The sequence below is a fragment of the Pristiophorus japonicus genome, chromosome 6, assembly GCF_044704955.1.
Source record: "Pristiophorus japonicus isolate sPriJap1 chromosome 6, sPriJap1.hap1, whole genome shotgun sequence".
NCBI lineage: Eukaryota > Metazoa > Chordata > Chondrichthyes > Pristiophoridae > Pristiophorus > Pristiophorus japonicus.
This window is the reverse complement of record NC_091982.1, coordinates 35,467,280-35,488,936: the sequence shown is the minus strand read 5'-3', so window position 1 is coordinate 35,488,936 and position 21,657 is coordinate 35,467,280. Positions and strand designations below refer to the sequence as shown.

Below are 21,657 nucleotides of genomic sequence, written 5' to 3'. Positions count from 1 at the left end.
CTTTTCTATTTCTTAATTCTACCCATAAAGTCTCCACTGCCTGCTTACCTTTCGTTATATCCTCTCTTATCATTGAAGTGATTTCATCCTTAATCACTGAGGCTACTCCTTCTCCTCTGCCATTTTCCCTATCTTTCCTGTAGACTTATAACCTGGTATATTTAGTTCCCAGTCCTGAGTGTATTGCAGCCATGTCTCAGTAATAGTTACCATGTCATACCCTCCAGGTTAAATTTGCACCTGCAATTCATTCTATTTATTCCTTATGCTCTGCATTTGTATAAAGAACACTTAATTGGGCCACACACCCTAACCTGTCCTTCTGCTCTAATGTTTTACTCTCACATTTTTTATTTCTCTCTCCTGGTTTAATTATTTTATATCTTTTAGTTTTCCCTTTATCTGTAGTACCTAAACCACAAATTCTGACTATTACTCTACTCTCTTCCCTTTCATTTGTTTCAGAACTATTATTTATAATACTTTTTCCACCTGAGCCCTCCCCCCCCTACCCCCACACCTCCTATCCCCAATTATTAGCTTAGTGATTGCGCTATTTATCCTTTCAGCTAGGACCCTGGTCCCAGCCCGGTTCAGGTGGAACCCATCCCAACGGTACAGTTCATTCCTGTCCTAGTACAGATGCCAGTGTCACATGAAATGGAGCCCCTCTTTCCCACACCACTCTTTCAGGCACATGTTCACCTTCCTAACCAGCTTATCCCTATGCAAATACGCACATGGCTCGGATTATAACCCTTGAGGTCCTGTTCTTTAGTTTAGTTCCTAGCTCCTGGTCCTCTCAAAACAGGACCTCTTGTCTACTCTTTCCTAGTAGTTGGTCCCAACATGAACCACAATGATTGGATCCTCCCCCTCCCTTGCCAATATCCTTTCAAGCTGGTTTGAGATGTTTCTCAACCTGGCACAAGGTAGGTAACATACCATGTGGGACTCTCAATCCTGCTTACAAAGGATGCTATCTGTCCCCCGAATTATTGAATCCCTTACAACTACCACATTACGCTTCCTCTCCTCCCCCTCCTTAGGACAGCCTCCTACTCCATGGTGCTATGGTCAGCATTCTGACTGTCCTCCGACAATCTTTATCCTTATCCACACATGTAGCAAGTAAATTGTACCTGTTGGATAGGATCAATTTCTGCAAATCCTCCTTCCCTTGCTCTGTACACTATCGGTCACACCAACCCCATATTCTGCATCTCTCTTCGAGGTGTGACCAAGGTCTGGAGCAAACTGTCCCTATACTACTACCCTCTCTTATGTGTCGGAGTGCCTCCAACTCGCACTCCAGCTCAATGAATGAGCCGGAGAGATTTGAGATGGAGACTTCTGCAAACTTGTTAACTCAGGACTGTCTCACTGTCCACAAACTCCCACATACTGCAGTCCGAACACACAACCTGTTCTGCCATATCTTAGTCTATATTATTTATATCTACTTTAGTCTGTTGAAATTGTTACACACTAACTTGCACTAAAACACTGGACAAAATGTTAAATACATACTAACCACTACAAATATTAAAGACAAAAAGCAGCACCTCCTTCCCCTTTTGCACCAAATTCCCACTCACCAAATTCCCAACTTTGTACTCTGTTTATGATGCACTCCATTTATGACCACTCTGTGTGTCAGCAGATTTGCTTTTATATCTCTGGGACCTTGGTGAACAACGGGACCAACAGCCTAACTCCTTAACTAATTAAATTTAAGGAGCGAGAAAGAAACAGGGAATGAGGGAGAAGGAAATAGGGTGAATTAGTCAAGTTAAATACAGAAAGAGAAATAAAAAGAAAATAAATATTGGATTAAGAGAGAGAGAGAAAAGTCAGAAAGGAAAAGTAAGAAAAAAATATTAAAATGTGTAATGAAAATGTTTTAAAGCCTCTAGGACAATTTACTACCTGCAGCAATAAGACTCCACAGTTTCAATTGTTCCGTTTGTGGGTCTCCATAGTTGAGTGGCATTGCAGGAACATAAATCTCATTAAAAGGGTTCCTACATTGTTAAATACAAGCCCTAACTTTCTGCGGTGAGTTGCATTCATTTTAACAGTGCAAATTCAGCAATTTCTTGAAGCTCATGGAGAGGTTGACAGCGAGCTCTGGTTTTTGCCAGACTAGTGGCGTGAGTTGCGAATCGTCGAGGAATTTGTGGCGATTCGTAACTCACGTCGTATCTCTTCCTCGCCCCAAATTGCTGGGCTTTCTACATATTAATCACGGCATACGTATTAAACTCACCGTTACTTTCCCAGCAAATTCTAGGCTGACGTGTTTGAATATGCTCTTGCTACTTTCCACACAAAGTTCAACTATTTATAAATTAGACAATATTGGTGCCAGATAAAAGTTAAACAGTGATTTTAGTACCCAACATCTCTAGAACAACAGCTTAAAATAGCTCATAAATATACTAAACAATTACATAAGATATATAGCACAGAAGCAGGCCATTCGGCCCAACCAGTCCATGGCGTTTATGCTCCACTCGAGCCTCCTCCTGTCTTTCCTCCTCTAACCCTATCAGAATAACCCTCTATTTTCTTCTCCTTCATATTCTTGTCTAGCCTCCCCTTAAATGCATCTATACTACATGCTTCAACCATTCCCTGTGGTAGCGAGTTCCACATTCTCACCATCCTCATGGGTAAAGAAGTTTCTTCTGAATTGCATATTTGATTTCTTGGTGACTATCTTATATTGATGGCCTCTAGTTATTCTCTTCCCCATAAGTGGAAACATTCTCTCTGTATCCACTCTATCAAAATCTTTCATAATTTTAAAGATTTCTTTTAGGTCAACCTTAAGGGCAATATTATCAGAGATAGCCTATACACATATATTACTGATGGTGGACTCAGCTTCCCAGATATGTTCCAATTAGACCTGTAAATAACCCCTGAGTTAAGTTCATACTCTGAAATTCCATGGGCTAGACCCTCCACTTTTTTTGCATGCTTAATACCCACTTAACGCCCATTTTACCACTGAAATGACGTATAACGCCCAGATATCGCCCATTTTGGCACAAAATGGAAACTGACGGGCATTTTTAAGAAACTTATCGCTGAGCGTAACTTTCCCTATGTGCTTAACGCCGGGAAAAAATATTACTGACCGCCCATTTTTTTTGGGTGGAATCAGCAGAATGGGCGAAATCAACGCCCATAATATCGCCCAGCGTTACTTTCCGCATCGAATTAACGCCGAGATTCAATATTAATGCCCGCCCACTGCTTTTTGTCGTAAAGAGCATATTTACCCAAACTAGTGGCCATGAGATTGCCTACCGTCAATTTCACCACCTCGCACATATATCGTCCACAATATCACTCGTCCAAAAAACTGCTCACAAGTGGAACTAATCGGAACGAACGCCAGCGGTGTGGCTGGCATTTGTTAAATCCCACTCTTAAGTGAGGAGCTGATATCTGAAAGATTTACCTGAAAGAGTGCTGATGTGAATGACAACGCTGACACACTGCTGTGTGAATGCAGCTCAGACATCAATGGTATCCATCACCTTGGTGCCAGTTAAAGTTTACGTTGATTGATGTTAAGTTGTATTTAACCCTTTCATGAAAAGGAATCACCAGTGCGTAATGGTCCAGCTATCTGAGACAATGCGCAACAAGGTTATGTTTAATAACAAAAATTTAATACCAACATTGGTCTGAAATCATAATTATCACAGCCAATAACACCCAACCCCCGCCCACACCCCACTTTTTCCATCATTGACATAAATCACCTGTTCAACATGTCCAGCAACACAGTATACAAAGGCAAAGCAGGAGCATGGTCCCCAGCCCCCGTACATTGCAACAAATTGCATACACCCAGATGGAGATATAACACAGCCATCACCTGCGGACATGCACCTCACTTTCCTTCCCCCCTCCCCTTATTCTCCCCACCTCTACCCCTTCCCCTCCTCGTTCCACGGCGCCTAGCCGAGGAGCTCTTCAGGCAGTGCCTCATTGGGGGGGATGAAGGCAGATGCAGTCATTGCACGGGTACAGGAGCAGGGGATGCCGAGGGGGCAATGTTCTCTGATGCAGAAGCAGGATCTTGGTCCTTGCTCTCATCTGTTGTTCGTAGTAGTGGTGCGGAACCTAGGGGTGGATTGCCGTGCTCGGGGACCACTGGGAGGCCTGTGGCAGCAGTGTTCCTGGCTATCACATCCAGGGCCTCCGTCATGTACGGAATGTACTCTGGCATGGTGGCCAGCTGTCGGGATATTCCCCCCAATGTTTTGATGAGCTGGCCACCAATGTCTACAGTCCTCCTGGACAACTGTACCATCTCTCTACTCTCATGTCGCGCTCGTGGAACAGACCTGCCGTGTCCACGAGGCCTCCGCGGGGTCGGCGCCATCCTGGGGACAAATGGGGTGCCCTGTGGTGAGGTGCTTGGGGCCGGTACCTCTAGAGTGGCGGTGGGAATGACCGGAGGACCACTAGCTGGCCTTGGGGTGGAATGGCTTCTGGAGCGTGGCAACGCAGGTTCCTCGAAGTCCACGCTCTCATCCAGCGAGAACAGATCCAGTGGATTGATGGGCGAGAATCAGAGCTCCTCAGCACCAGATGTAGTAGGATCATCCGTCGATACCTGCCTCACGTCATCATCTTCTGGCCTCTGTGGTCTTGCCTGGGGCCGCGCTGTTGGCTGAGCTACAAAGCTCAACTGAGGTTATTAGAGGAGAAGGGGGTGCCAGGGTGACAAGGTGAGTTCAGCGCTACACACAGCATATGCAAGACAAAAGCACCACCACTATCAAAATCATCGGAGACATCACATTTTATGACCATCAACACATTGTGCATGGACCATGTACAGTAGACTCCTCACATCGCTGGAGATATATCACCAACGATGTCTCCGCAAGATCCTACAAATCCCCTGGGAGGACAGGCGCACCAACATCAGCGTCCTCGTCCAGGCTAACATCTGCATCATTGAAGCATTGACCACACTTGATCAGCACTGGGCAGGCCACATAGTTCGCATGCCAGACACGAGACTCCCAAAGCAAGTGCTTTATGCGGAGCTCCTTCACAGCAAACGAGCCAAAGGTGGGCAGCGGAAACGTTACAAGGACACCCTCAAAGCCTCCCTGATAAAGTGCAACATCCCCATTGACACCTATGAGTCCCTGGCCAAAGACCGCCCTAAGTGGAGAAAGTGCATTCGGGAGGGCGCTGAGCACTTCAAGTCTCAACGCCGAGAGCATGCAGAAATCAAGCGCAGGCAGCGGAAAGAGCATGCAGCAAATCAGTCCCACCCACCCATCCCTCAACGACTATCTGCCCCACCTGTGACAGAGTCTGTGGCTCTCGCATTGGACTGTTCTGCCATCAAAGAACTCACTTCAGGAGTGGGATCAAGGGGTATGGCGAGAAAGCAGGAATGGGGTACTGAAGTTGCATGTTCAGCCATGAACTCATTGAATGGCGGTGCAGGCTAGAAGGGCCGAATGGCCTACTCCTGCACCTATTTTCTATGTTTCTATGTTTTTTTCCTCGATTCCGAGGAACTGCCTATGATGATTGCAATGATTTTCAATAGGCCAGCATTATTTCTATGACAATTTTAGAAATCATCTATCATATATGATTGTTCGGATATGAGTGGGTGTGGCATCTATAAACTTTACATAACGCAATGGTGTAAACTTTATTCACATGGCATCACGGCAGGGTCTGTAGATGGGTCCGGGGGTGTTTCCCCACGAGTGCGAGCACACGCTCCTCCATGTCAGTGATGTCGCTGGGAACTGGTGGCCCCCCACCCATTCGCCTCTGCACGGACCTCATCGTCGATAGTTTCTTCTGTAAAAGGTGACAGGACGACGTGGCATGAGATCATTGCGTGATATCATTGCTAGGTACTGTCACAGACACTAATACAGCACATAACTGACAGATGTAATCATGATTATTATGATAATTATCATTCTTTACCTAAAGACGTACACCGTGACCGCAGGTTTTGAGTAAAACATTCCCAGTAAAAGTGCAAGACCTCACATCTGCTGATAGTCACTCATGACTGTTACAAATCAAATTATATAAATACATAAGTACATGTAAATCAATGTAGTACTTACTCTTGCGGATCCCACATGGTCATTCCATCGTTTGTGGCATTCGTTGTCCTCACGCACCTCGTTGGTCGCCAACGAGACCACCTCTGCTATCTCGGTCCATATCTCCTGGTATGCCTTTGGGGTGAGCTTCCCATGTCCTCCCTGTGTCAAATCACCCCAGCGTAACTCGACCTCCTGCAGAAGGGAGGCATTTGCCTCATCCGAGAACCTCCTGGCTCTTTTGCACCCTCCAATGTGCTCCTCTCCCAGCTCACTGCTCTCTCCAGCTTCAGTCTCCACAGCGTGTTGTGATGCCTTCTCCTCTCCCTCCATTATAGGCCAAATTCAATCAAATATGTGGCTGGTAACACCTACTTTTTATTTGCCTACTTGCTGTGAAGCTCTAAAGTTTCCCTCCTTCCTCCCAAAGCAACCACACCACACCCAGCCATGCCTTCAGTCCCTCTGAGCTCCCTCTCTCTTTGTCTCCTCTTCTACGCACGTCATGGTGACCCTTGACCTCCAGAATCGCGGGAATCGAGTGTTGCCATGCCATTGCTAAGGACCGCCACACTTTACGGGCAGAAGGTCAAAAAAATTTAATGCTACCGCCCATTTTATATCGCTCGCGGTAACGCCCATTTTCAAAAGTGGACTAGGTGGTTTGAGAATGGGCGTGAAGCCAGCGATCTGAAAACCTTTTTTTACCACCCACGCCAGAAATATCGCCCACAAAAGTGGAGGTTCTAGCCCATTGTCCCCTTTTGTTTCACAGATAAAATACAAACAAGTTCCAGGTAAGTATAATTACAGTGGTTGGTATAGGAGTTCATGTTATTGAGCTTTGCTGGAAAGCTACCAGTGAAATCAGGGAAAAATGTCAAAACATAGAGAGAAAAACAAAGCACAGCAATTCGAGGGGGCCTGGGTCCAGTGCAATCAATTCTGAAAGTCAAAGTGTTAAAAAGCGAACCTCATTGAATTTTTCCCCTTCCAGATTGATATCTGAAGGTATCTGATGTTGGACAAAGACCATCGAATGTAAGGACTATCATTAAACAGCTGCCGAAGGGATGAGGCCCACATCACAAATATTGCCCCAGTTTGCTGCAGCAAACTGGGCCAATTCTACGTAGCATTGGGAGAACAGTTCCACATGAGGGATTTTTCCATTTCTTCATCATTGTGAACAATACAATTACAAGTACAGTAATATATTCTGCGTTGTAAGCTCGGATTGTTAAGCATTATGTTGTAGTGTACAATTTTTGAATCCTGGGTGGCACACACTAACTATCAAGTCAAATCCTACAATTGCAGGCTGAAAAAACATCAGCAATTTGGTCAAACGTATGAACAGCATTTAAAACACTTTTTTCTGCTCCTTTGTTGTGTTTAGTATTATTTTCACTTTTCCATTTTAGCATGCAATGAATTTTCATGTAGGACTTGGCAGTGGGAGCTGGATGAAGAATTTGGGATGGTGGGTTGCCAGGAGAACAGCAGCTAGCTGAGAACTAAAATCAATTGGTTTTTTTTTTGCATCTTTGGCTGTAATACCAAACATGCAAAGTTAATTAATCACTCTCTCACGCATTTATTTTTTCATTTAACTCTAGTTAATTATCTCAAACTCTATAGATGATCGGCTGTGTGCTTGTTTCTAGTGTGTGTGATGTTCTTTTAGAAAGGGAGATGGTTGAAGAGAAACGATTTCAACAAGTATCTTTAAGGAATCCGAAGAATTTAATCCACGCAGGGAAACATTTGAAAATCACCATAACTGATGCCTTTTTACAGTTATATAAATGTTGCTCATTCTATTTAAAGTGATGATTACCAAAAGTAAATGGGGCGCAAAAACGTATCGACAAAGTTCAAGGGGGCAGGTAGCTGAATGAAGTCAACAGCAATGCAAAGTTTTAGCTATGCTGAACTCAGCCTCTGATATTATTGGAAAGGATGTTTGAGCATTTTCTCAAACAATGATCTAAAGATGTTTATCAAGTTCCAAATATGAGAGTGCCTTGGGTTCAATATATCAAGAAATTGTAATGGATTCAGATCTTGTGTTCAGTCCAGAATCACTGCTCAAATTTAATCACGACAGAATCTGCCAAAAATTCAAACCTATTTTAAAAAGACTAATCAAATCATAGGATCATAGAAATTTACGGCATGGAAGGAGGCCATTTCGGCCCATCATGTCCGCACTGGTCGACCAAGAGCTATCCAGCCTAATCCCACTTTCCAGCTCTTGGTCCGTAGTCCTGTAGGTTATGACACTTTAAGTGCACATCCAAGTATTTTTTAAATGTGCTGAGGGTTTCTGCCTCTATCACTCTTTCAGGCAGTGAGTTCCAAATTCCCACCACCCTCTGCGTGAAGAAATTTCCCCTCATATCTCCTCTAAACCTCTCCCCATTTACTTTAAATCTATGCCCACTGGTTGTTGACCCCTCCGCCAAGGGAAACAGGTCCTTCCTATCCACTCTATCCAGGCCCCTCATAATTTTATACACCTCAATCAGGTCTCCCCTCAGCCTCCTCTGTTCCAAAGAAATCAGACCCAGCATCTCCAATCTTTCCCTTAGCCAAAAAATTCTCCATTCCAGGCAACATTCTTGTAAATCTCCTCTGCACCCTTTCCAGTGCAATCACATCTTTCCTGTAATGTGGTGACCAGAACTGCACACAGTACTCCAGCTGTGGTCTAACTTATATAGTTCAAGCATAACGTCCTTGCTCTTGTATTCCATGCCTCGACTAATAAAACCAAGTATTCCATATGTCTTCTTAACCACCTTATCTACCTGGCCTGCTACCTTTAGGGATCTGTGGACCTGCATTCCAAAGTCCCTTTGTTTCCCTACACTTTTCAGTGTCGTACCAGTTAATGTGTATTCCTTTGCTTTGTTAGAACTCCCCAAATGCATTATCTCACACTTATCCGGATTGAATTCCATTTGCCACTGTTCTGCCCACCTGACCAGTACATTGATATCTTCCTGCAGTCCGCAGCTTTTTTCTTCATTACCAGCCACACAGCCTATTTTAGTGTCATCTGCAAATTTCTTAATCATACCCCCAACATTCAAGTCCAAGTCATTGATGTATACCACAAAAAGCAAGGGACCCAGCACTGAGCCCTGCGGAACCCCACCGAATTCAGCCTTCCAGTCACAAAAACATCAATCAACCATTACTCTTTGCTTCCTGCCTCTGAGCCAGTCTTGGATCCAACTTGCCACTTTGCCTTGGATCCCACAGGCTTTTACTTTCGTGACCAGTCTGCCATGTAGGACTTTATCAAAAGCTTTGCTAAAATCCATATACACTACATCATATGCACTGCCCTCATCGACCCTCATCTACAGTTCTATCACAACAAAGTGTTTACAATGGGAGATTTTAATTCGCACATAGACTGGGAGAAGTGGAACAGCTCAAGTAGTAAAAGAAAATGAATTTCTAGAATGTATTCTGGACGGTTTTCTAGAATTCTGGCATATATCAATGACTTGGACATGAACGTGGGCAGAGGAAACATTTCAAGGATACCCTCAAAGCCTCCTTGATAACATTCCCACTGGCACCTGGGAATCCCTGGCCCAAGACTGTCCTAAGTGGAGGAAGAACATCCAGGAAGGTGCTGAGCACCTCAAGTTTCATCGCCGAGAGCATGCAGAAACCAAGCGCAGACAGCGGAAGGAGCGTGATACAAACCAGACTCTCCACCCACCCTTTCCTTCAAACTTTGTCTGTCCCACCTGTGACAGAGACTGTAATTCCCACATTGGACTGTAAAGTCACTTTGAGTGGAAGCAAGTCTTCCTCGATTTCGAAGGTCTGCCTATGATGATGATGATGGACGAGCATGGTATCACTGACAGCAACCTCTGGGTTTCCGTGTTTAGCTACGCATGTGCGGACACCAGACGATCCTGTCAGTCTTACCCAGTAAAAACGGTGAACGCTGGCAGCCTCGCCATTATTATCCCCACAAATTCTGGACCAATGTCTTTTACAGCTAGGACAGCTACAAGCAAACTCGTCATCAATTCAGTTTTGGCTTGCAATTTACCTTTGCAAGACATTTCCTTAAATATCCTGCTGCACAGCGATAGTTGGTGTTCTTTTCATTAATACTCTTGACTAAAACTGTTATTTTAAAGTAATCCATTTGCTTTCAAGAAACATGTCACTTTGATAAAGACATTTGGTTGATATTGTTCAATAGGTAGCCTTGGCCCTCTGGTACTTAATCCAAATGGTGATTTTTTTTTTGTTCCCAGCATACTGCGTGTCAGCTGCCCTTCACGGCCAAGTCAAAGTCTATTCTCATCTTGCATTCAATCAGAGAATCATAGAAATTTACAGCAAAGAAGGAGGCCATTTGGCCCATCGTGTCCGTGCCAGCTGACAAAGAGCTATCCAGCCCAATCACACTTTCCAGTTCTTGGTCTGTAGCCTTGTAGGTTATGGCAGTTCAAGTGCATTTCCAAGTACTTTTTAAATTCTATGAAGGTTTCTGCCTCTACTACCCTTTCAGGCAGTGAGTTCCAGACCCCCACCACCCTCTGGGTGAAAAAAATTATCCTCAACTCCCCTCTAACCCTCCTACCACTTACTTTAAATCTATGCCCCCTGGTTGTTGACCCCTCTGCTAAGGGAAATAGGTCCTTCCTATCCACTCTTTCTAGGCCCCTCATAATTTCATACACCTCAATAAGGTTTCCCCTAAGCCTCTTCTGTTTGAAAGAAACAAACTCCAGCCTATCCAATCTTTCCTCAAAGCTAAAATTCTCCAGTCTTGGCAACATCCTCATGAATCTCCTTTGTACCCTCTCTAGTGCTATCACGTCTTTCCTGTAATGTGATGACCAGAACTGTATGCAGTACTCTAGCTGTGGCCTAACTAGTGTTTTATACAGTGCAAGCACAACCTCCCTGCTCTTATATTCTATGCCTCAGCCAATAAAGGCTAGTATCCTGTATGCCTTCTTAACCACCTTATCTACCTGTCCTGCTACCTTCAGGGATCTGTGGACATCCTCTACACTTCTCAGTAACTTACCATTTAATGTGTATTCCCTTGCCTTGTTAGTCCTCCCCAAATGCATTACCTCACACTTCTCCAGATTGAATTCCATTTGCTACTTTTCTGCCCACCTGACCTGTCCATTGATATCTTCCTGCAATCTACAGCTTTCATCCTCACTATCAGCCACACAGCCAGTTTTTGTATCATCTGCAAACTTCTTAATCATACCCCCTACATTCAAGTTTAAATCATTGATATATACCACAAAAAGCAAGGGACCTAGTACTGAACGCCGTGGAACCCCACTGGAAACAGCCTTCCAGTCACAAATACACCCAATGACCATTACCCTTTACTTCTTGCCTCTGAGCCAGTTTTGGATCCAACTTGCCACTTTGTCTTGCATCCCATGGGCTTTAACTTTTGTGGCCAGTCTGCCATGTGGGACCTTATCTAAAGCCTTGCTAAAATCCATATACACTACATCAATGCACTACCCTCATCGACCCTCCTTGTTACCGTCTCAAAAATTTCATTCGTTAGTCAGACACAACCTTCCCATACCAAATCCATGCTGACTGTCCTTGATTAATCCGTGTCTTTTTAAATGAAGGTTTATCCTGTCCCTCAGAATTTTTTCCAATAATCTTCCCACAACCGAGGTTAAGAGCTGACCTGTAATTACTGGGTCCATCCCTTTCTCTCTTTATAAACAATGGTACAATGTTAGCAGTCCTCCTGCACCACACCTGTAGCCAGAGAGGATTGGAAAATGATGCTCAGAGCCTCTGCTATTTCCCTTCTTGCTTCTCTTAACAGCCTGGAATACATTTCATCCGGGCCTGGGGATATATCCACTTTCAAAGATGCTAAACCGTTTAATATTTCCTCTCTCACTATGTTTATTTAATCTAATATTTCGCACTCCTCCTCCCTGATTGCAATGTCTGCATCGTCCCTCTCTTTTGTGATGACAGTCGCAAAGTATTCATTAAGAACCATACCCACGTTTTCCACCTCCACACACAGGTTACCTTTATGGGGCCCAAGTTTCGAGCCGTGCCTAGAACGGTGCAGTCCCGACCTGGACGCCCGTTTTTCGCGCCACAAAGTGCGCCTAAAAAAACCTTCCAGGTTCTCCACCTCCCTGCAGGTCGTTTGCAGCTCGGCGCGGCGCAACATGAGCTGTAGGGGGCGGAGCCAGGTCCCTGCGCTGAAAACAGTGCCGGGACCTCTGCACATGCGCGCTACAGTGGGCACGCAAGTGCAGTAGCTCCAGGCACTTGAAACTGTGTGGGAGGGGCCGAAACACGCAACCCCTAGCCCTGGCCCAATGGCCTCACTGGGGCTGCATGAATAAGGCTCCTCCCACGGCCAGCTCCTGCTTCCTCCCGACCCGACTCGACTCCCGCCTCCGGACCGGACCCGACACCCGCCCCCGCCCCCCCCCCCCCCCCCGGACCGGACACCCCCCCCCCCCGGACCTGACACCCGCTCTCTCCCCCCCGGGCTGGACCCGACACCCACCCCCCCTACTCCCCCCCCCCGCCCCCCCCACCCCCTTCCCCCTCCTCCCCCCTTCCCCCTTCTCCTCCTCCCCTTCCCCTTCTCCTCCTCCCCCTTCTCCTCCTCCCCCCTTCCTCCCCCTTCCCCCTTCTCCTCCTCCTCCCCGTCCCCTTCTCCTCCTCCCCCTTCTCCCCCCTTCCTCCCCCTTCCCCCTTTCCCCCCCCTTCCGCCTTCTCCTCCTCCCCCTTCTCCTCCTCCCCTTCCCCTCCTCCCCCTTCCCCTTCTCCTCCTCCCCTTCCCCCTTCTCCTTCTCCTCCTCCCCCCTTCCCCCTTCTCCTCCTCCCCTTCCCCCTTCTCCTCCTCCCCCTCCCCCCCTCTCCTCCCCCTCCCCCCCTCTCCTCCCCCCTTCTCCTCCTCCCCCCTTCTCCCCCCCTTCTCCCTTCTCCCCCCCTTCTCCCTTCTCCCCCCCTTCTCCTCCTCCCCCTTCCCCTTCTCCTCCCTTTCCCCCTTCTCCTCCTCCCCCCTCCCCCTTCTCCCCCATCCCTCTCCCTTCCCTCCCTCTGCTCCCCCCCTCTCTCCCTCTACCCCCCTCCTCCCCCTCCCCTCGCTGTCAGAAACACAGACACTGACAGACAGAGAATGAGAGACACACACAGACAGACAGGCAGAGAGATAGAGACACTGACAGAGACACACTCTGGGGGGGGGGGGGGCGTCCCAGCACGCTGTTGGAGGGCGTCCGGTGCTGCAGTCGGTAAGTAGAAAATGTTTTATTTATTGATTTAAAAAAAAATTATTTCTTTTTAATTTTTTTTGATTGATTTATTGGTTGATTTATTGATGTATTTATCATTTATTATTGATGATGGCTCTTTATTTGTAAAACTGAAGTGTTTAATGTTTGTAAACTTCTCTTTAAACCCCCCCCCCCACCCACAATTCCCTACACCTGATTTGTAACCTATGCTTGATTTTCTAAAGTGTAGACAAGGTTTTTTCGAGCGTACAAAAATCTTCACTTACTCCATTCTAAGTTAGTTTGGAGTAAGTTTTCACTGCCGATACTTTGAAAACAGGCGTAAGTGGCCGGACACGCACCCTTTTGAAAAAAAAATTCTGTTCCAAAGTGAAACTGTTCTAACTGACTAGAACTGGAGCAAACTAAATGGCGAGAATTCCGATTTCTAAGATATTCCGTTCTACACCAGTTGCTCCTAAAAATCAGAAGCAAATCATGTGGAAACTTGGGGCCATGGTCTCTAATAGGTCTTACTCTTTCAGTTATCCTCTTAATGTATTTATAAAACATCTTTAAGTTTTGTTTGATTTTACTTGCCAATACTTTTTCATGACCTCTCTTTGCTTTCCTAATTTCCTTTTTAATTTTACCCCTGCACTCCTGCACTTTCTATACTCTAGGGTTTCTGCAGTATTGAGCCCTCAGTATCTGTCATAAACTTCCCCTTTTTCTTATTCCTACCCTGTATGCCCCTTGACATCCAGGGGGCTCTAGATCTGTTAGTCCTACACTTTTTCTTTAAAGGAATATATTTTCTCTGAACCTCACTATCTCCTCCTTGAATGCCTTCTACTTCTCTGACATCGATTTACCTTCAAATAGCTGTTTCTAGTCCACTTTGACTAAATCACATCTCAGCTCAGTAAAATTGGCCATTCCCCAATTGAGAACTTTTATTCCTGGCCTATCTTTGTCTTTTTCCATCACTATCTTAAATCTAATTGAATTATGATCACAATGGATAATTCCAGCAGCGGTTCTAGATGAAGATCGAGAACAGATTTGAACCTCACCCTATGGTGCATATACCCACCAAACCACCAAGGAGCCATTATTCATCATTTTAATATTATTTTATTTAGTTTAGCCCCACTTTTAGAAGCACTTATCATTCTGGCTGCCAAGGGATAATTTTTTTTGTTCAAGAGTCCAAATTATAACTCGATAGCTGGAGCTTGGAGAGTGAGGTCATAGTCCAGCTGTCAGTCAGTGAAAGTTGGATTGAAATGTGTCAGTTTGCCTTTTGGAAAGTATTTTTAAAGTGTGAAAATGATATGAAAAAAGTACTGTGCTGCTTGCTCTGCAAAAAGGCCCATATCCAGCTTGACAAGAAATGCTTCCAAGAAAGGAAGCTGCAGATGGTTAGACCGTTTTAGTCCTGGCTCAATATATGGAAAAATGTAACCTATCAGTACAAAAACGCAGTTGATCTTTTGTAAAGTAGCCTTATCCCATCATCAACTCTGTTAGTATTATATTCACTTCATTGTTTATGTGACGCACTTGGAGGCCCTGATATTTATAGCACAAAGATAACTTATAAAAGACTTCTATTGGTACGTCAGTGGGGGTATAAATTACAACTGTACTCAACACATATGCAATGTAAAATGGTGCTGTTAATACTTTGGATTGCCACTTAAAAGAATGTGGTGCCCGCAGACCTGAATGAAGCTGTTAGCTCTCTTGTCCATCAAAGTGGTCTTCTATGCATGCGTGCTAGCGAGCATGTGTAAAGCTCTGTTCACCAATGTCCAAATGCTGGTCAAATGTTAATGTCGAGCCAGAAAGGCAGTTGGATCTTTGTCCAAAAAAAAATTTTAAGTTGAAAAGGAACTTCTTAACAATTTATATTGTTATATTGCGGTCGCTGTAAAGCTGAAAAGGATTGAACTAATCTGGACAAACATGCACTGTAAGTGTTTGTGCCACTTGCCAGAATTCAATTTATGCATCTTCACTTCCGACTTATATTGCAGATTTTGCAGCACTGTAACATCATTTGTGGTACGAGTTGCCTAAAAGACTGTCCCCTAGTGTCAAGTGCCAAGGTGACCAACACATTCATCAGTTCAACATGATCCTGAAGAACATATGTATAAAGGCTATTCAAGTCAATCTCCAAGCTTGTCTTTTTGGGAGTTTTCTCTGTAAAGCCACTATAACAATAATCCTTTTACAATAATGTATTTCACAGAACCAATCCTGTATAGTGTAAGATTACTAACTAAGAAATTTAAAGATAGGGTTATTGTCTAAAAGACTTTTAATAATATTTTTCTTCACTTATAAATATACTTACTGCTATAATAGCTTCCATTTTAAATACTGAAGATTACGTTGTGCAGTACTTCCTTATAATTACACATTTGCAGCGTTAGCTGTTTGTAATGTACCTAACTCATTCTGAGGGGTCTTATTAGCACAGATATAATTTTAACAGAACATGCTTTGAATAACTCGGGCTAAATGGCCTCTAATGCTTGATTTCCTTCACTAGTAATCTGTTCAGCTACACTGATCTTCTCGCTGACTCTGCGCTCTGCTTCAGATCACAATGCACATGTCTTACCTCTCAGTCTTACAGTCTGCTTTTGTTTTGCTGGATGTAGCTTTTGGATGTAATCTTTGAAGCAGGAAATTTTTGCCTTGAAGAATTCAGCTACCAGATTATTTTTGATGATACAGTTACTGGATATCCCAATTAGTTTTGTAAGAACGTAGTTCATTTGGAACAGATTTCTGGGAAGTCTATGATGCGTTTTTAGGTGGTTACATGATCCATAAGTTAAATATTAGAGAACTGGAATATAGTTTGACAGGTGTACATGCTTCATGTGTACTGATGTGGAGAGCAAAGTAACAGAATCATTGTGGACCAGATCCACTTGTGGGTAAACTTGGTCATTACGGCATTAACAATCTTAAAAATCCATCACAAAACATTGACTGTATCAAACTGCAATGTCATTACATGCTATTGTATTCTTATGAGTAAGCAATGTTTTAAAGCCCATCAAACAAATATTTTATATAATATTGCAGTATTTTGGGATAAAATGTACTGCAATACATTATGAATTATTGGTGGCTCATGACCAATTAGGACCAGTTTGGCGATATGAGAAACCAATCTCCAACAATTGACTATTATAAAATCATAGAATCATCCAGCACAGAAGAAAGCCATTCAGTTCCTGTGCTGGCTCTTTGAAAGATGTACGTGTAAGGTTCGAAAATCCATGGCTGCATTTGAAACACCGTAAGGACAAGAAAACTAACATGGGATTGTTCCATACACTAAATGAACATTTTTGGCCAAGTAAAAGCAGGCTGGGAAAACGTGTGGGCGGATACAGACATTGTGGAGTTTGGCTCACAAGCGAGACCGTGGCACTGGCCAATGGGGGAAAAGTGCATTCTGGCAGGCCAATCAGGGGTCGAGTCGGGCCTGAAGTGGGGACATCTTCAACCAATAAGGACTCCCGGCCCAGTTTGAAAATGACTTCCCCCCCCCCAAATCAAACTACGAATGTGGGCCATTATCCACCTAATTAATATGGACAATAGCTCTGAATCAAAACTATGAATCACTGCAGGAATGGCCCACTGACTCCCAGGACTATAACGAAGGACCCACAGACGTCCCGGTACCTATGTGCACTGAAACAATACCCTGGTCCTCACACCTGCATGTACCTGTGACATCTTCTGATTAAATATTCAAAGCTATCTCCCTGCCCAAACTTACACAATGGACCACCCACTGGGTTTGAGCGCGAAAAGACCAGAACTGAATTGAATACAAATATAGGACACAGAACTACCAGAAAGACAGTTGTGGAGAAAAACAGTTGTGGAGAAAAACAGGTGTGGAGAGGAAAAGACTTGCAGGAGTTGTGGAGAAAACCAGTTTGGGGTCAGTTCTTGAAAGGGCTGCTGGCTGCTGGGTTGGGGGGGTGCAGCTGAGAGAGTTTTGCAAACTTTGATTTTGGTCGAGACTAAAAACCCACGAGCCAACCTCCTGGTTGTTCTGCTGTTAGCCCTGAACACACTGGACAGGGTGAGAATAGCCGAAGCATCGGTCTGGGGCACGCAGAGCTGTGCAGACCTGGACATCTGGTTCAATAACCTGGATTCACAGCTGTAATCTGACGATAACCGAGAGGCAGATAGAAGAAACCGACACAACTTTGAAGAGGAAAACCGAACAACAACATAAAACCCACCCCAGAGGGACCCTGAGCTGAAATAAGTGCCACAGAACCCCGGAGTTAATAGGATTGAGAGTATAGCCCAAAGCCCCTCACAGACTCAATTTAGGACAGGAATTGGTAGGACAGGTGGGAGTGGGAGGTGTGGTTGTGTGTGAGTGGGATGTTTTAACCTCTTGTTTTCCCCTTCCCTGTTGCGATATTTTTCGGGTTGTTGAATGAGATTTTGCCATTACTGCCCTTTTAAGACCACTTCCTATGCCCTCTATCTTTGTGTTTGCTATTCTAAGTAAACAACATTAGCCATTTTGTACTCTTACCCACTGTGTCTGGTGCCTCATTACTCACCCACCCTCATAAATCGCACGTACAGAACCCAAGGGGAGTGTGGATTCGAACCCACACCCCAAGCTCCCTTTACATATGAAAGAGCTATTCAATTCGTCCCATTCCCCTGCTCTTTCCCTATTGTCCTGCAAATGTTTCCTTTTTAAAGTGTATATCCAATTCCCTTTAGAAAGTTACTATTGATTCTGGTTCCACCTATCAGGCAGTGCATTCCCGATCATAACAACGCATCGCATAAAAAAATTCTCCTCGTCTCCCCTCAGGTTTTTTTGCTAATTATCTTAAATCTGTGACCTCTGGTGACCGACCCTCTTGCCAGTGGAAACAGTTTCTCCTTATTTACTCTATCAAAACCTTTCATATGAACAACTTGCAGTCTTAGTATTATTCGCTACACATGCTAGTCAATATCTCAGTGGACATTGGTGCCTTTTGCACTCGACGAAAGGGGCATTGGCAGTTGGAAGCAGATCACATGCCAGGCCTTTTGACTGCAGTTGGTGGGTTAGATTGGTGAAGAAAATAAGACAAATAATGTAGAAAAAGGGAAATTTACCCAGACACCTCCATACAAATACGTTTAAAAAGTACATTACAAGAAAAAAGAACTGGTGCTTACTCATGTTGGAGTATGATTCCACAAGCATCGTCATCCTCTGGTTCCTCGCTCAAGTTGACATTTTTCATATGTGAGCCTCGATAGTGGCCTAGAAATTGCAGTCCGAGTCTTCCTGCGGTTGGATGCCACCGACCAAATTATTTTTTTTTACGAAAGTACCTGGTGGTCCCAGAGGTACGTAGACTTGCGGTCCGAGGCCTCCATTTGCAGTCCAGCGTATGGGCTCACGTATTCCAGGAGCATATGTGCAGCCTGGGATCACAAGGGCCGGACCAAATAATAAAAATGGAGTAGCCCCCCATTCACAGTAATGGTGAATTCTGTTTATACGGAGATCACCATTACTGTGAATGGGGATACCCCGAAAGACACAAACATTTTAAATAATTAAGAAAAACACTTCACATATATAAAATTAATTGAAATTTTAGGCAAATTTATTTTTAAATATCTTTTAATAGGGGTAAAAATAAACCTACCTTAATGGACAGGGTCTTTAATATAAACTTTATTGATAAAATATTATTTTTCTATCTTTTAAAACTCATATGTAAGAGTTTGAAGGACATTCGCTGGGCAGGAGTTGGGCAAATAGCCCAAATCTCCGTCCGTGAAGGCCCTTTTCCCGGGGATGCATTGGAACTGTCAAAACAAATCTTGACAGTCGCAAATGTAGGTTCTCAGCGCATTGTGTGCCAAAAATCGTCACTTGTAGGGCCTCTTCGTGGTTAGAGATGACTCACTCGCTTCCTTGTGTGGCCTCCACTTTACACCTCCTGTGATGACACAGCTAAAACCTATGTCAAAGAGCTGCACTTCACTTTGCATGCTGTTGTATGTGTTCTACACATCTGAGCCAGTAAGCAATTTATAGTGAGTATGCAAAACCTACATTCACCCTCTTCCCCATCCCAATTATTTAAAAGAAATTAAGTCAATCAAGATATAACATATTTTCAAAAATAAGCATCCATTTAACTTAAGTCCAATTGATGTGTGATGAGATAGCTCTTGAATGATTTTACATATGGTGACTGGTAATTAACCCTGAGGAAGGAAGAGTAAACTGGAGTGGCAATACATTAAAGAAAGCAGTTACCAGGGAGCTCGATCACAGCCCTTTCACATCTAGCATTTGGGTCGCTTCTCCCCTTTTGGCTAAGATCATGCGTAACTGACCTGACAGGGGAGTAACCATGACCCCAAAGTGGTTCTCCCTGGATCAGGAAGGTGGTTCTCCTATGCTTTTTGGAAATAGGAGGTGGGTGGGGGGGCTTGACCCATCCACCTCCACGGAGGTGTGTGTGTGTGTGGGGGGGCCTGACCCATCCACCTCCACGGAGGTGTGTGGGGGGCCTGACCCATCCACCACCATGGCACGAACCTGGTATTGCAGTACTTCCAGGAACGGTGCAGTGGCTCTAGGCCTTTTGGCTAAGAGCATTGGCGCAGAGTGATCCTTGATGTGTGCAAGGTGACCTCTGGCGTTTGTGATTTGACAAAGAATTGGAAAAAGAAATCTGGGTCGCTTCTCGGCCTTTTGGCTAAGATCATGCGTAACTGACCTGACAGGGGAGTAACCATGACCCCAAAGTGGTTCTCCCTGGATCAGGAAGGTGGTTCTCCTATGCTTTTTGGAAATAGGAGGTGGGTGGGGTGGATTGACCCATCCACCTCCACGGAGGTGTGTGGGGGGCCTGACCCATCCACCTCCATGGCACGAACCTGGTATTGCAGTACTTCCAGGAACGGTGCAGTGGCTCTAGGCCTTTTGGCTAAGAGCACTGGCGCAGAGTGATCCTTGATGTGTGCAAGGTGACCTCTGGCGTTTGTGATTTGACAAAGAATTGGAAAAAGAAATCTGGGTCGCTTCTCGGCCTTTTGGCTAAGATCATGCGTAACTGACCTGACAGGGGAGTAACCATGACCCCAAAGTGGTTCTCCCTGGATTAGGAAGGTGGTTCTCCTATGCTTTTTGGAAATAGGAGGTGGGTGGGGTGGATTGACCCATCCACCTCCACGGAGGTGTGTGGGGGGCCTGACCCATCCACCTCCATGGCACGAACCTGGTATTGCAGTACTTCCAGGAACGGTGCAGTGGCTCTCGGCCTTTTGGCTAAGAGCATTGGTGCAGAGTGATCCTTGATGTGTGCAAGGTGACCTCTGGTGTTTGTGATTTGACAAAGAATTGGAAAGATTGGCAACGAAAAATAAAAAAATAAAAATCTGGGTTCACATCCAGCCACATATTGTGATGAACGAATCTTCTGTTTGAAAACATTAGAGTTCTATGTGAAATGAGATTGGAATATGACACATTACTAGGGCAAAAGTAGAGGAAACTTTATTCTACCTTTCAAGCTCTGCTACACCTGAGCTGGAGCAATACACACTGATATAGGTGGACAATAGTGGAGAAATGTTCCATTCTCGGTATTGATATCCTTCATCTTGGTGAACACAAAATAAGGCAAAAATGTAACACTTTTTGGTATTTCCTTCCTTCATGGAATTTCTATTCTATCCAATTTATTGAACAAATTTTCACTGGAGAACAAAATGCAGTTTCAGTATTTTCCACTTGGTGTCACAGTAGTGCAGAATTGGCCCTATTTACTACCCAACATAGCTGTCTCTCAGTCATTGCGACCTGCATTAGGATTCTGGAAGGAAAGATGAAAATGAATCTATGCTGTTTATTCTAATTCCATAGAACAGCCCTTGTGTTGTCCCTGAATCCTAAACCAAGAGGCAAAAGTCAAACAGCCAAACATTTAGAACAGAACCAAAACTGAAAAACTGAAAACAGAATACATACCATGTCCTTCAGCAACGAAAAAGAGAGAAGACATGAATTCTGTGCTCAGCAGCACCATTCATTACACCTGCGCTGGCCCACAGACCTTCTATGGGACTTTGCACTGGAGCATGCTGTGATTTGAAAGTCATTTTGGCACAGTGCTTTCTACAGGGATCTGAGACCTGTGTAAACAGGGCAAACAATGGTGTAT

The 21,657-nt window shown here is 44.5% G+C and overlaps 2 pseudogenes; both read left to right on the top strand.

Moving 5' to 3' along the window:
* The first annotated feature begins 20,170 nt into the window (after positions 1-20,170).
* On the top strand, positions 20,171-20,408 carry LOC139266395 (U2 spliceosomal RNA; annotated as a pseudogene).
* Positions 20,409-20,511: 103 nt separating this feature from the next.
* Positions 20,512-20,749, top strand: LOC139266404 (U2 spliceosomal RNA; annotated as a pseudogene).
* The last annotated feature ends 908 nt before the right edge of the window (positions 20,750-21,657 follow it).